Source organism: Sphaeramia orbicularis, chromosome 19, assembly GCF_902148855.1.
Source record: "Sphaeramia orbicularis chromosome 19, fSphaOr1.1, whole genome shotgun sequence".
Taxonomy (NCBI): domain Eukaryota; kingdom Metazoa; phylum Chordata; class Actinopteri; order Kurtiformes; family Apogonidae; genus Sphaeramia; species Sphaeramia orbicularis.
Window position 1 is genome coordinate 3410192 of NC_043975.1, and position 16061 is coordinate 3426252.

At 36.4% G+C, this 16061-nt stretch overlaps 1 pseudogene; it reads right to left on the minus strand.

Annotated features, from left to right (window-relative positions):
* Positions 1–16061, minus strand: part of LOC115410430 (ryanodine receptor 2-like) — a 244401-nt pseudogene that overhangs the window by 35991 nt on the left and 192349 nt on the right.

Sequence of the window (16061 nt, forward strand, 5' to 3'; positions counted from 1 at the left end):
CAAACCCTGAAAATTTCAAAATCTGTCCATAACTTTTTGAGTTATGTTGCACACTATCGGACAGACAAACAGACAGACAGACAAACAAACCCTGGCAAAAACATAACCTCCTTGGCGGAGGTAATAAATCCTGTGACAATAACGTCATACCTTTGCTGGTTCATGAAATCTCTCCACAAACTCTTCATAGTCCAGCAGCTCATTCTCATCGGTCTCTGCACAGGACAGGAGGAACTCCGTCTCAGACTGGGTGTAGTGTTTATGACTCTCCATGGCCTTGTGGAAGTCCCTCTTAGAGATGACGCCTGTCGGGTCACAGTTGGACATTAGCCAGATCTTCCTGCTTTTATATGGTGTTCGCTCTTTATCCAAATAAAAATTCCAGACTTTTTCAAAACTGCTATTTTTATCCCCCAGACCTCGACTTTATGTATTTTATATTTGCATTACTTCTTTTTGGGTTGAGATTGTACCTGTTGTGTGTAGTAGAACAGTTCACGTTAAAATATAGGAATGAATGGATGCATAATTCACAATAAATGATGTTTTACTGACAGAAACGTTTTTAAAACTGAAAATCAAAAAAGTGCATGAATATCACCCAAACAAGTTTCACCAGAATCATTCCAGTATCAACTGGTAAATTAAATCATATTAGGGTTTTTATATGTTTTCCTCATGTACAGTCGCAGAAGAAATTATTAGACCATCAAAGTTACGAAAAACCATGGTTATGCAATCCAGTCCTAACTCCTGTGTGTGTCATGTGACTAAAACAGACAGAAAAGAAAACATGGAATGTCTAAAAGCACTGTTTTGTCAGTACATTGACGTTATATTGATGGAAGAACTGAAGTGATTTTGGTTATTATGAAAGAAAACATTGTAAATGGATAGATATCAGCTCTGAAATAAACTACGATGAGCTAGTTTTGTTATCATTATATTTGTCCAAATAATGGACCTTTAGTTGTACTAGGCATTAAAATGAACAAGAAACTGAAGAAAACAAGGGGTGGTCTAAGAATTTTCCAGACATGTTTCAAAATTCCATACTTTTTTAAGGACTTTCCAGTCCTGCTCAAACACCCTGGTTTTCATTATCTGCATTTATGTTGCTGGTTCTTCCAGTGTTTAATCAGATCAATCAAAGCCCATCCTTCCTTTTTCCGTCGGGTCGTACTCCTTGAAGGGTGCTGACGAGGTGAGGTCTTTGAGTTTGAGGAAACAGTCGAAGAACTTGAGGATCATCTCCACATTGTTGGAGGATTCCCCAACAGGTCCACCATCTGCTTCACAATGGTTCCATTCACACACATTTCCTGGTAAAAAACAGCACAAAATGGACTGAGTGTATGTTGTCTATACCACAGGTTTGTCAAACATACGGCCTGGGGACCAAACTGGGTCGCCAAAGAGCCCAGTCCAGCCTGTGGGATGAATTTATGGAAAGCAAAAAACTACACTGAACATACTAAAAAGTGATTTTAATCCAGGTTCTACAAACAAACAAATATGATCTAAAGTGGGTCACGACCAGTTAACCCTGTAACACCAAACATATACGATTGATAAACATGATTTTGAAGCCCTCTACATGATCAGTGTGATATTTTTCTTGAAAAAACTGATGTATACAATAGATACATGTAATACACAGATAATCCACCAGGGGGAGGAGTTCATTCACCAGACACCTTTCCAGTGACACTACAAGACTGTCATTAATGAGGAAGGAGGAAGAACTGGGACCATTTAGAAAAGGAATGACCAATTTGTCAGACATGTCTGGTTATATTATGTTTTGTTTGTTTAAAAATAATAATATTTAAGCACTGAGACCCGATGGATCAAATATGATACAAAACTGAAACTCATACATAGAAACTGATATTTGAAAAAACATTTTTGGTTGTTCAGAAGGACCAATAAAGGCTCCAGTTTCAAAGATAATATATGATAAAATATATAAATAATGACAACTACAAACTACAAATGTGTCTCTTCGTTTTACTGTAAAAAAATTACATGAAAATGTTTCCATACAAACAAAAGAGAATAAATTGTACAAACATGAACAACATGAAATGACTTAAGAGAAGTGCAATTGTACCAATATTCTGCCTGTTATTAACAGTGCTGTGTATTTGTAGATCCACTGGGATCTGTAAGTTATAATATATATGTGTAAATGATAAACTGAGGCAGAATATCATTAAAATTGCACTGATTTTTCTGAAGAAATTTAAGGTTGTTCATACTATTCACATTTTCTTAAAGGTTAGCATGTAGATGTAAACATTTTCCTGAAGGTAATTTCACTTTTTTCACTCTAAAACACAGAGAAATATTGGAGTTGTCATTATTTAGAAGCTATTAAGTTATTTTTACTGGTCTGGCCCAGTTCAGCTCTATTGGTTTGGATGTGGAACCTGAACTAAAGTGAGTTCGACACCTCTGGTCTGTGTTATCAGCTAAAACACTGATTCACTTCTACACATTTTGATGGATTTTTTTTTTTTACACTAAGTTTTTATTAGTTATTCATCATTTTGTCATACACAACATAAACAACTAGAAGCACTCGGAGAGTGCAGACCCCCGCCAAGGCTGATCAGTGGCCCCCCCCGTGGGCCCCCCCACCCCCGATCACCACCAAAATTTAATCATTTCTTCCTTATCCCATTTCCAACAAACCCTGAAAATTTCATCCAAATCTGTCCATAACTTATTGAGTTATGTGCACACTAACTGACAGACAAACAAACAAACAAACCCTGGCAAAAACATAACCTCCTTGGCGGAGGTAACAATCAGCAACAGATAATAGACACAATCTAATAGTAATGATAATTTTGGCTACAGTTATGAAATAGCAATTAAGTTACCCAATTAATTTAATTTTAGAGCAGCACTTTACATAGCATTTCACAGGACTAAGAGACAAACCACCCATTAACCCTTTATCAGGCAAGTGACTATTTTGGTAATTTCCACAAACATTAAATACGAGGCCAATCCCATACCTCAGTGAGGTCCAGAATCATGTTGGTTTTGATAAAACTATAGAGTAATTCTGAGAGATTTTATTGAAATTTTGAAGCTGTAAATAGTGAATATGAGTGATTTTTGTCAGTTTATGACCTTAAAACAGATGTTTTATTGCATGTGTTTACTTTTTAGCAAGTGCCGCTCAGATGTTTTATGGTAAAAAGAGTGAGATGACGATGTCCAATAACATACAATGGTTGAAATTTTGAATTTCAGAGTATTTCAATGAGTGACCTACAAATTAATTGTATTTAAAGAAACTAATCCATACATTTTGATGCATTTTATATGTTTTTCTATTGTAAATCTGTATTTCTGAAGTGTTCTGCTGTCTAGAGGCTGTGCTCAGGTCTGATTAACAGGAGAGGATTAACTTCCACCTGACTATCCCTATATTTCACACCCCTGGTCTCAGGTCTTGTTTTCTTTTTAAATTAAAGGACTGTAACTCACCCTCCAGCATCGACAGCAGCATCACCACCATGTCTTTCTGCAGATCCATCAGTTCTTTCAGCAACTCAATCTGACTGGAATCCTTCATTTGAAAAAAAAAAAAAAATACAGGAGGAAAAATCACTTTCTAAATATTTCTTTTGATTACCTGTTGACATCTTTTTCAGCTGCTTTACGCTTGTCCTTTACTTGACGTTCGACAGATAAACTCCAATCCAGGCAGGTCTGAGACGGGTTTGACTAAATTCTCACTCTTAAAATAATGTCAAGTGTCGCTGAACTTATGTAGGATTTCACAAAAACATCAGTTCTGACATTCTGTTTGGTGTCATAGTTGAATTTGTGTTACAGCGTCTCCAAACTCCAACAGAGGCTGTGCTCATTCATGCATTTACAAGGCAAAGGCACCAACTTCATTTACATCAGTAAACAGGGATTTGTATAAAATCTCATGAGTTTGTCTCATATGTCTGGGATTTTACATCATTTATGATCATGCCGTACTCACACTACCACTTTGTGCAGGTTCTTTGTGAATTTCATGCTATATTTGGTCTCATTTGCAATGGTTTTGTATCCGCTAAAGCAGTGGAATATTTGTGGAACTGTCCACATGACTGTTGGCGAGAATTTCCCAGATCCTCTGATTCAATCTAAATGAGACTGGCTGAAGCTTGACAAAGAGTAGATATTTTTTAAGGCTTTTCTAACAGTCACACACAGGACAAGGAAGTGTTTGGGGTTGTTGCACTTTTAACACAATAACTCACCTGGGACAGTTTCATTTGCATGTGAGCAAAGACATGTAAGAAACCGACCACAGCGTCCCATAAACGACTGTGAGCTAAACTCTGCTGGTTCCCAGTACAAGGACCCTGAAACAGCAGAAAACAACCAGTATCACATACACATCAGGTTGAGGAATCAGAACTGGACGAATATTGTACACACTAACAGCATCTTAAAGTTTAAATAAGATGTATTTGACTATTGAGGAATAAGGAATAAATCAGGACATAAAACAGCTTTAATAACTGAATAACCTGATTTAACCCATAAAGACCCAGTGTTACTTTTCTGGCAGTTCCCAAATGAATTTTTCTCTCTGTTTAACATTTCTTACGCAATTTATCACCATTTATAATATTATCCTCTGCATTTTGCATTTCTTCAATAAAAATCAGGTATTTTCCCAGATTTAATTCATTGATCATGTAGATATTCATAAAAGCTCAGATTAAAGTTAATTATCAGAATAATAGAAACAGAGAAAAATGAAGAAAATGTGACTTTTTCAACAAAATTTATCATTAACTGAACGTAAACCAAGTGTGTCCATCCACTGTCATGGGTTTTACTGGTGAATCAATGCTGTAGAAGATGACGGTGTTTCAAAATATATCATTAACTGGATATAGAAACTGCATTTGCAACCATATTTTGTTGATTTTTAATTCATTTTATTTCTTATTTCATTGATTTTTTTGTTCATTTTTTTTGCTTATTTTCTCCACGTTAATGATTATATTGTAATTTTTCATACTTGTTTTTGTTCATTTTATTAGTTATTTTATTATTTTTGTTTTCTTTTCATTTTGTGTGTGTCCATCCACTGTCATTGATCCAACTCCATGGGTTTACTGGTGAATCAATGCTGTAGAAGATGACAGTGTTTCCATGGTAACTACGGAGCCTCTGTTTTGTACATTCTTAATTAATTTGGTTCATTTTTATTCATTTTATTTCTTATTTCATTGGTTTTTTGTTCATTTTTTGCTTATTTTCTCCATGTTAATTGCTATATTGTAAATTTTCATAGTTGTTTGTTCATTTTATTTGTAATTTTATTTATTTTGTTTTCTTTTCATTTTGTGTGTCCATCCACTGTCATTGATTCAACTCCTTGGGTTTTACTGGTGAATCAATGCTGTAGAAGATGACGGTGTTTGCACGGTAACTACGGAGCCTCTGGACGTCCAAATGGGTCATATCTGATAACCATGAAAAGATGAAGAACTGTATTTTACACCAATTATTTAAATGTTTTGATAGGATTAATGGTAAATGACTTTGTTTGTCAGTGGTTGTTTGGGTCTTTATGGGTTAAAAAACTTGAGTTCATATATTTAAGCTGTTCGTTCTTTTACTGTTACACTTTTCATTGCTGTACCTGGATGTACTCTGTGAGGGTGTGAAAACTTGCTTGGCCACGTTTATTGCCTTGGAGAAATTCCTCTGGCCCTGTTCATCTATGACATCTTTTCCAGAATAATACCAGTAGAAGTCACTGATCGACTCCTGGAGCAGAGTCAGAGGAGGATGTTAGAAAAAAAGAAGAAAATAATCAGATATGATGGTTATAAACATCAATCAGCGAATATATAAGTACATAAGGTACATCTCTAATGGAAATACAGTTTCAACCTCCGAAGTGTGACTTTATTTGCACAAAACACAATATTTTCAACACTCCTTCGAAAAACAATGAATAAAACCTAAATTCCATCGTAAAATTAAGTGTTAAATAATATATAATCATAACAATAACCTGGACTCTGAGGAGGTAGTCGACGGTGGAGATGATGATGTTGACCGTCGTATTGTTTCCTGTTTGCGTCCTCAAGTAGTTCTGGAAATCTACAACAGGATTGTTATATTATGACTCATAATCATTTCCAGGATTCTGACTTGTGTTGTTAAATTTTATCAAACATACAAACTGTGGAAAATTGTCGGCTGCTATTTTTATCAGAATATGTGATTTTTAGTGACGTCTAGTGGTGAAGTTGGAGATTGCAACTAAACTTCCCCATAAAAAAATCCCTCATTACAGTCTGTGTTATTTGTCTGTCTAGGCTTTTTTTTTTTTTAGTTAAGGGGATATTAACAAACATAGGACCTAACTGTAATGCACCTGAATACTGGATAACATCTGCTATTAAATGGAGAGGAGCCATATTTAGCATCTATTTTACTTGAACAATGGATATATGTGAGTAATATTAGACTGAAAATTAAATAACACAAGTGCATATAATGGGAAAACACATTTAAACATGGTAAATACAAGTCATTTTTTTCTCTGATATGTATTAAAATGGGTAAAAATACAGAAATGTCAGCAGTTGACTTAATTATATTTTATTTCTTAGAATGAAGTGGGTGATTTAGTCGGTCTGCATGTCTTCATAGACGGTAAAAGTTAAATAAAATAAAATTAATAAAAGCAGACACTCTTCTGAAGACTTTTTTTTAATATGACCATTATGAAGGCATCTGTCCATGGAGGAGGATTAGGGCCTGTGAAAAAATAACCCCAAAAAATTAAGGTCCAATATCTTTATTATGATCATTATTATCATTATTATTATTATTAAATTTAAAAGTCAGAATTCTGGGTTTAATCTCGGAATTCTGACTTTTTTCTCAGAATTCTGACTTTTTTCTCCAGTTAGTGTCTATTTTATTTTAACAATGGATATATGTGAGTAATATTAGACTGAAAATTAACAGGGTAACAAGGGGTCAGAAACGAGTGCTAATAATGGCAAAAACACCTTTAAACATAGCAAATACAAGTCATTTTTTTTCTGTGATATGTATTAAAATGTGTAAAAATACAGAAATGTCAGCAGTTGACTTAATTCTATCTTAATTATTAGAATGAACTGGGTGATTTAGTCGGTCTGCATGTCTTCATAGACTAAAAGTTAAATAAATAAAATTAATAAAAGCGGACGCTCTTCTGAAGACTTTTTAAAATATGACCATTATGAAGGCACCTGTCCAAGGAGGAGGATTAGGGCCACTTGGAAAAAAATAAATCGAAAATAAGGTCCAACATATTTTTAATTTTAAATTATTATTATTATGAGAAAAAAGTCAGAATTTTGGCTTTAATCTTGGAATTCTGACTTTTTCCTCAGAATTCTGACTTTTTTCTCACAATAATAATAATAATATAATAAAATAATAATAATACAAAAACATATTTGACCTTAATTGTTTTTTTCCCGGTGGCCCTAATCCTCTTCCGTACCTGTCAACCACATTCTGTATCTGAAATAATTACTTCAATTACTTTTGTTGTGACCAAAGTATCCTTTTCTGTGTTTTCCTTATTCTTTTGCAGGATGTTAATGGGGTTAACTGCAGACTGATAGGTTGACAGATGAGCTGCCTGATAGCACCATAATATAATTATATTAAATATAACATATATTATGAGGAAAAAGTCACAATAATGCAAATATCAAGCTTTGGCATTAACAGAAAAAAGTCTGAATTATATGGGTAAAAAGTTGCAGTATCCTGGAAATAAAATTGTAACATTTCGCAAAAAAAAGTTAATTCATGAAAAGTCACAATTTCAATGGTAATATTAAAAGAATAAAGCTGTAAAAGTATTAATGTTCTGGAAAAATGTCACAATATTACAAAAGTCATCAAACACAGTTAAATCTTTGCCGATGAAGATCTGGAGTCGGCCCCCATCATAGATCTTCATTATCAGCTCAGTGCTACTAATGTGCTAATGCTAATGCTATGTTCTGTGTGTTATGGGGAGTGTAGAGTGTGTTACCCTTTAACATTTAACCTTAACCTTTAATCAAGTGACCTTTTTGGTAATTTCCACACATTACAGACTGTGACATCAACAGTTAGAGTAAGTCACCAATCTCAGGTCCAAAGTGGTCTCCAGGGTCTGTAAGGTCCACCTGTGCATGAACAGTGAGTGGACCTGCCATGTTCAGTACCATGAAGTAAAGGTACTAATGTAAGGAATGATGTTCAAAGGGGTCACGTGGATGTGGACAGGGGTCTGGACCAGCACACATGGGAGTCTAAGGTTCTAAAATACATGTTCCTTTTATATTACATGTGTTTTTCCTGTATTTTTTTATGTTCACATTTGATTTCTTTATTTTGGCCACTTACGGTAAGGGACCAAATATGGTAACTTCACTGACCTTGATTTTCTACAACAATAAAATATTTTGAACAATTTCACAAAAGTAATAAAGTCTTGTTATGTCCACCAATACACACTAAGGTTGATTTTGGATTTCAGAGTATTTCTATGAGGGAACTATAATGGGTTAAAGAATAAAAAAAAATGTTTATTTATAGTAATAAATAAAATAAAATAATAAAATATAGTAACAATTTATAAAAATAATTCCAGGAAAAAAAACATATTCTTGCCATTTTCTTAAAATCACCTGACTTTATCTGCATAAGACTGAAACTCTTTCCTCTAAATATTATGACTTAATTCTTGATAAATCCTTTCCTGTCATTAGTCGCTTTTCCATTGACCCTCAGATTGCGTGAATATAACTTGCGCATAAAAATTTACCTAATGGATAAACAACAATTTCACCAAAACTCCTGTTTTCTGATAAATAGTTTTTGTAAGAGGCGTTTTTTTGGGCGTGCGCAATTGGTTTATCACTCAAAACTGCGATGGAAAGACCTTTTTCCACAAGTAGAGTCGTGAATAAAAAAAAAAACAAAAAGCTGACTGATGTTACAACAAGTGAAGAGTTTTAAAAGAAACATGGACACACCAGGAACCCAATCATTTTTTAAGTTAGTACGAGATAGAGGGGTAATATATAATAATAATGAATATATCTGTAAATCAACACCATATTTACATTTGTCGCCATGTTTACGGAATGACCTCTCTTGTCATCTCGCAATAATAAATAAACAAATCATTGCATTTGTGATTTAATGGAAAAACCGACATTACGCACTTCTGTTTTTTCAACATTTAGTAAATATCGGTAAAGTTTTGCACAGATGTCCAATGGAAAAGCGACTATTGCGAACTCTACTCCTCTCCTGTATATTTCCTCTCAAACCTCCAGAATCATTGCGTCCCGGTTCCGCGTGAACACACCTGAGTTGTGTCCTTCACAGAGCAGCTGCAGGAAGCGGAAAAGGTCACAGGTGAACTCATCATCCTGCATGACCTTCTCACCTGGCCAGAGAGAAGAAACACACATCCACACGCACATACATGCACACGCACACAAACACACACCAACACACAGACAGACAGACGGACAGACAGACGCCCATGCAGACGCACACGTAGGCACAAGCAACGCCACAACACGGCATGGATGCACACACATTCATATAGACAGACACACGGACACATAAAGAGAGTCAGGGAACACGGAAGACCACAAGTAGGACAAGGATAGACACACAAGAAGATGGAGAGTGAAGAAGTGTTAATGGGAGGAAAACCCCCAGCGTCGTCTTTCAGTCAGTGAACGGTGTACGACCAGAGGAACAGCGCTCTGATCCCAGACCAACACACAAACCAACACAGGCTGTGGATGGGCGGTGGAGGTCGACAACCGCAGCATTTTACACTCAGGTCTGCACTTTCAGCATGGACGCAGGGAGGCCCACCTAGGTTCCCTGGTAGCCTAGCTATGTTCCCCGGTGCCTATGTTCCCTAGAACTTATGTTCCCAGGTGCCTATGTTCTCTAGTGCCTATGTTCCCCGGTACCTATGCTCCCTGGTATCTATGCTCCCTGGTATCTATGTTCCCTGGTGCCTATGTTCCCTAGAACTTATGTTCCCAGGTGCCTATGTTCTCTAGTGCCTATGTTCCCCAGTACCTATGCTCCCTGGTATCTATGCTCCCTGGTATCTATGTTCCCTGGTGCCTATGTTCCCTAGTGCTTATGTTCCCTGGTGCCTATGTTCCCCTGGCCTATATTCATTGGTGCCTATGTACCCTGGTGCCTATGCTCTCCGGTATCTATGCTCCCTAAAATCTATGTTCCCCAGTGTTTATGTTCCCTAAAGCCTATGTTCCCTGGTGCCTATGTTCCCTACTGCCTATGTTCCCAGGTGCCCATGTTCCCCGGTGCCTATGTTCCCTAGTGCCTATGTTCTCTGGTGCCTATGTTCCCTAGTGCCTATGTTCCCGGTACCTATCCTTGGTACCTATGCTCCCAGGTGCCTATGTTCCCCAGTGCCTATATTCCCCATACCTATGTTCCCCAGTACCTATATTCCCCGGTACTTATGTTCCCCAGTGCCTATGTTCCCTAGTGCCTATGTTCTCTGGTGCCTATGTTCCCTAGTGCCTATGTTCCCAGGTACCTATATTCCCCAGTATCTATGTTCCCCAGTACCTATGTTCCCTGGTACCTGTGATAGGAATGGAACATAGGGCGGAGCTCTTCTCAGAGCATTTAACATGGTGGTAGGGGCCTCTGATTATACTGCTTTCTTTGGTGGGAGTTATGGAGGAGCGACTGTGCTAAAATGCTGCTTTGAACCGTAAAATGCCAACAAGAAATAGAACAGAACAAAACAGGGTCATAGAGGAGGATGAGACACTGCACCGGAAGTGACACACTATAGAAACCACAGCTGAGTACATTCATAGAGGGATGACAACGAACTGACTGGGCTGAGGGAGAGAAATCTGATGTCGGAAACAGGCTCAAAGTGCACTTTTAACTACTTTTAGTAGAATATTATTGAACTACGGGTCGAATTAAACGCATCTGCTGTACGAGTCATACTCATAACTACTTAGAAAAGGGGAGTAGTCGAAATGCACTGTTTGACATCCCTGTTCTTGTATGTGCATAAAATTTAAAGCCTAAAGCATGGAGAGCAGCAGTAAGACCCCACCCCAGGATTCAGTTACAGTTTTATTAACCATTAAAGTGATGTCACACAGTAAAACATGGTTTAAGGTGCAAAGTGAAGGTGGTGAAGCTCATCAATGCTGGTGATAATGGAAATTAGTAAAGTCTTTAATACTTTAACAATATTTAAGTATAATTTTGTTAGTGATAACATCTCATCATGTCTGTTTTCAAATCCATTTGAGCCTATTTCAAAGTGCAAAAATTACACTGAAGACATAGTAAGCCAAGGGTGTTCAATATGTTTAAGTTCAGGTTCCACATCCAGACCAATTTGATCTTAAGTTGGTAAAAAAAAATAGGACCAAGGGTCTTGTAGTGCAACGGCATATTTAAAGACATTAATTAACATTCATATGACCTTTCAAGGTCAAAGGTCATGGCACCAAAATGAAAGCCCAATGCGATTTCCAATCTATTGTCAACAGTAATTATATCAATATCTCAACTGTTTAAGTTATAGCACTTTGAATTTTTCTCATTATAAACCAATGAGGATTTTTAAATGTCAAAATTCCAAAAGAAAAAAAAAAATCAAAAAATTGGTATGTACCAGTAATTCTTTCAACAAACTGGCAAGACCTTACCCCATGGAACCTCTGTTGTGAATTCAATTGATTGTGGCTGATAGTTTTTGAGATGAAAGGTCAGACACCAAGGTCATCTATATCCAGATTTCTAGAAGGTTCAAGGTCACTCAAGGTCAAAGGTCATGGCACCAAATGAAAGCCCATATGTGACTACCTATGCTATTGCCAATAGTAATTATATCAATATCTTCAACTGTTTAAGTTATAGCACTTTGAATTTTTCCCATTATAAACCAATGGGGTTTTTTAAGATTTAAAAAATTCATTAAAAAAAAAAAAAAAAAATCAAAAATCAACATTCCTCAATTCTTTGAACAAGCGTGGTAGACCTTACCCCATGGAACCTCTGCTGTGATTTCAATTGATTGTGGCTGATGGTTTTGGAGAAGAAAGGTCGACCCAAGGTCATCTATATCCAGATTTCCTTCTAGAAATTTCAAGGTCACTCAAGGTCAAAGGTCATGGCACCAAATGAAAGCCCATATGTGACTTCCTACCTATTACTTATAGGAATTATATCAATACCTTCCACTGTTTTCACTTTATTCTCATTATAAACCAATGGGGATTTTTAAAATTTCAAAAATCCTAAAAATTTCAAATATCAATATTTCCCAATTCTTTGAACAAACTTGCCGACTTACCCCAAAGATGTTCCACAACATTTCAAGTCCTTAAACCTTTACTTTTCCCCTCAACCTAGAGCCAAAACCACCCCCCCTACCCAAAATCCTGCTGGGTGAGATGCTCCCTAACGTCTGCCACTTTATAATGCTTTTTTTTTTTTTAGTGAAAGAGATTTAACGAGTAATTCCGTTCATGTGGTGTGATCGTATTTAGGCACTTTGAGGCTTCTTTTCAACACAGTGATAAACCAGATGAAGGGTGTTCATTGTTCACAACTGAAACAAAACAATGAGAACAGATTAACTTATTTGAAAGTTTGTGTCTATGGATGTAAATGACAAACTAATGGTATGTGACAGCACAGAAAGAATATCCTCTGGTCTATCAAAAACCTACGAATGGATTATACTTTATAATGTGACTACAATCCAACATTGTATTTAAGTGAAAGTATATCAAAACAAAACTCATCAGAAAATGGAACAGGTTATTGAAAGAAAGGTTTTCACGGAAGTAAAACAATCATGGAGGACAAGAGCACTGACTACAGAACACAGCTCAGCCGGTAAACACAGAAGAAGAAGAAGAAGAAGAAGAAGAAGAAGATGGAGGAGAGGAAGGAAAAGAAGACAAAGATGAAGAAGGAGAAGAAGGAAAAGGGGGAGGAGAAGAAGAAGAGGAAGAAGAAGAAGGAGAAGGACAGGAAGAAGACAAAGAAAAAAATAAGAAGAAGAAGAAAAAGGAGAAGAAGGAGGAGGACAAACAGGAGGAGAAGAAGAAGGAGAAGAAGAGGGAGACAAAAGAGAGGAAGAAGATAGAGGAGGAGGAGGAAGGAGGAAAAGGAGAAGGACAAACAGGAGAAGGAGAGAAGAAGGAGATGAAAAAAGGAGGAAAAGAAGGAAAAGAAGACAAAGAAGATGAAGAAGGAGAAGTAGGAGGAGAAGGAGAAGAAAAAGATGACGAAAAAGATGAAGAAAAAGAAGGAAACAAAAAAGAGGAAGAAAAAGAAAAAGGAGACAAAGAGGAAGATGATGGAGAAGGAAAAGAGGAAGAGGGAGAAGAAGGAAGAAGAAAAACAAAGAGAAGAAGAAGAGGAAGGAGAAAAAGACAAAGAAGAAAAAGGAGACAGAGCAAGAAGAAGAGGGAAAAGAACTAGAAGACAGATCAGAGTTCACCCTCCATCAGACCAATAACAACCACTTTAAAGTCCAAACATGAACAGGGAAAGAGAAAAGAAAAGAAGAAGTAAAGACAGGATGAAGACAGAACAGACATAAAGTGAAAATGACAGGAGCAGCGCTGCAACCACTATTTATGATGCATTTGACAGGTTTAACAAAGATCCCTGATCCAGACTGATGCATTTATTAAGTATTTATTTATTATTGTTGTGACTTTTTACTTTTATTTATATATTTACGTAAACACTTCTCCATTTAATCATGTTTTTTGAGTAGCCAGATCGGCTACCAGTAGCTTGCTTGTTAGCCAATTTAGCAAACAAAATAACAACAGCTAATGTTAGCTAACGACAGCTCACCAATTCAGTTCATCTTCTATTTTAGATAACTAAATCTAGACCACGTTTTACCTTCAATAAATTAGGTTTGTAGTAGGGGCTAGATGCTAGCATGCTAATTAGCATTTAACTATTACATGTCTAGCTTGCCACTTGAAGAGACTGAGGCAAAGAGAAGACAGAAGCGTGAATTTCTTAGTGATTTTATTCAAATCCAAGAAATCCGCCAACATTTACAGCAGATTCTGGGCTAAAGACATACGATCAAATACATACAAGTTTAATTTCTATTTTTTTGAGTACCCATATTAGCTAACTTTACCTTGCTAGTGAGCGAACTTTAGGTGACAGAATAATACCAGCTAATGTTAGCTAACAATAGCTTACCAGTTCTATTTCACTGCTAGTAAAAAAAGATAACTAAATCGAGAACACATTTTGATTTATTTTGACTAAATTTGTGGTATGGATCAGATGCTAGCATACTAATTAGCATGTCTAGCTGTTAGCATAGCTCTTAAAAGACATCTACCATTTTATTCTTGCATGTTTTCTTCAGTTTTTCCATTGCATCTTATAGAGGATTGAGTCGAGAGAAGACAGAAGTGTGAATCTTACCTTTTATAACTTATAAAATTCTTAGCAATTTTATTTAAACACAAGAAATCCGCCAAAATTTACAGCAGACAAAATATTAAATATTACCTTTGAAAATAAACATTTTTTATCACTGGTTTTAGTAGTTAGAAATGCAAGATTTATACGATCAAATACATAAAAGTTTAATTTGTATTTTTTTAAGTAGCCAAAATCAGCTAACATTAGTAGCTAGTAAGTTAAGTTCAGCAAACAAAATAACTGCAGCAAATGTTAGCTACGGCAGCTAACCAATTCAGTTTATCTTCTATTTTAACCACTAGTTAAGAGAAAGATAACTAAACCTAGAACGCATGTTACTTGAACAAATAAGGTTAGCAGTAAGGCTCAGTTGGCTAGCTACTAATTAGCAGTCTGCTAATCTAGCTCTTATAGACATCTCCCATTTTATTCTTGCACATTTTCTTCTTCGTTTTTTTCATTGCAGCTTGAAGAGATTGAGTCAAGAGAAGACAGTAGAAGTGGCTGAGAACACATCGCACATTTCACGACAGAAATCACCGACACAGTACCATCTTCATGACCGAGACACAACAACCCATCTGACTGTAGGCTGACCTGGATGACAGAGGGTGGAGGTAGACGATGGAGGTGGGGAGGGATAAATACTCATAATTAGTAATATTTACAATGTCCCAGATGCTGTACAAATCCTGAGGGGGTGGGGGGGTGGGGGTATCAGGTTTAGATGGCGGGGTTTTGTTACTACAGCTACACTTCTAAAACCTCGGTAAAATCCAAAACATCACCAGAAACATGTTCAGGTTTTGACATTTGTATCAGTATTAGAAAAGACCTACTACGAAAACCAGCCAGAGAGCAGCTTAGGAATTTGCCCTAATGAAAACAAAAACGAAACAAAACAAAAGAAACAAACAAAAGTATCGGGAAGGGAAGGGCACAAAAGAAGCTAGAAGCAGAGAGCGAGTCGAGGACGAGGGTTTGGAGGATCTACACTCAGGACCTGGACAGAACTGACACAACGACTAAAACCAACCATAGAAGAAGAGGAAGAGGAGGAGAGACCGACCAACACACAAGAAAATGGCAGAAGGCATAATTACCACGCTTCATGAGTGATGACTGAGGAAGGAAGAAAAGTGCAGTATAAAAACCAAAATGAGGAAAAAAAGGAAAGAAAAACAGGGGGAAGAAAGAAAGAGAGAAAGAAAGTAAGAAACAAAGAAAGAAACAAAGAAAAAAAGATTACATATAGGGAAAAGAGCTTCAAAAACTTCCGAATTCATTTGTTTGGTCAACATGGAAAAAAGACTAAACAAAAGCATGTGTTGACAGAAAACCTGTACGAGTGAAGAGTGGTAGTATCGAAAATATAACATCGGAAACGGATGTGGACGAGTAGCAGGAAGAGCCCGAAACTATTTACAGATAATTAGGAGGTCGTTAGGGTCACCACATTATTACCACTTTATTATCACCTTATTATCAATTTATTATCACTTCATTAACTT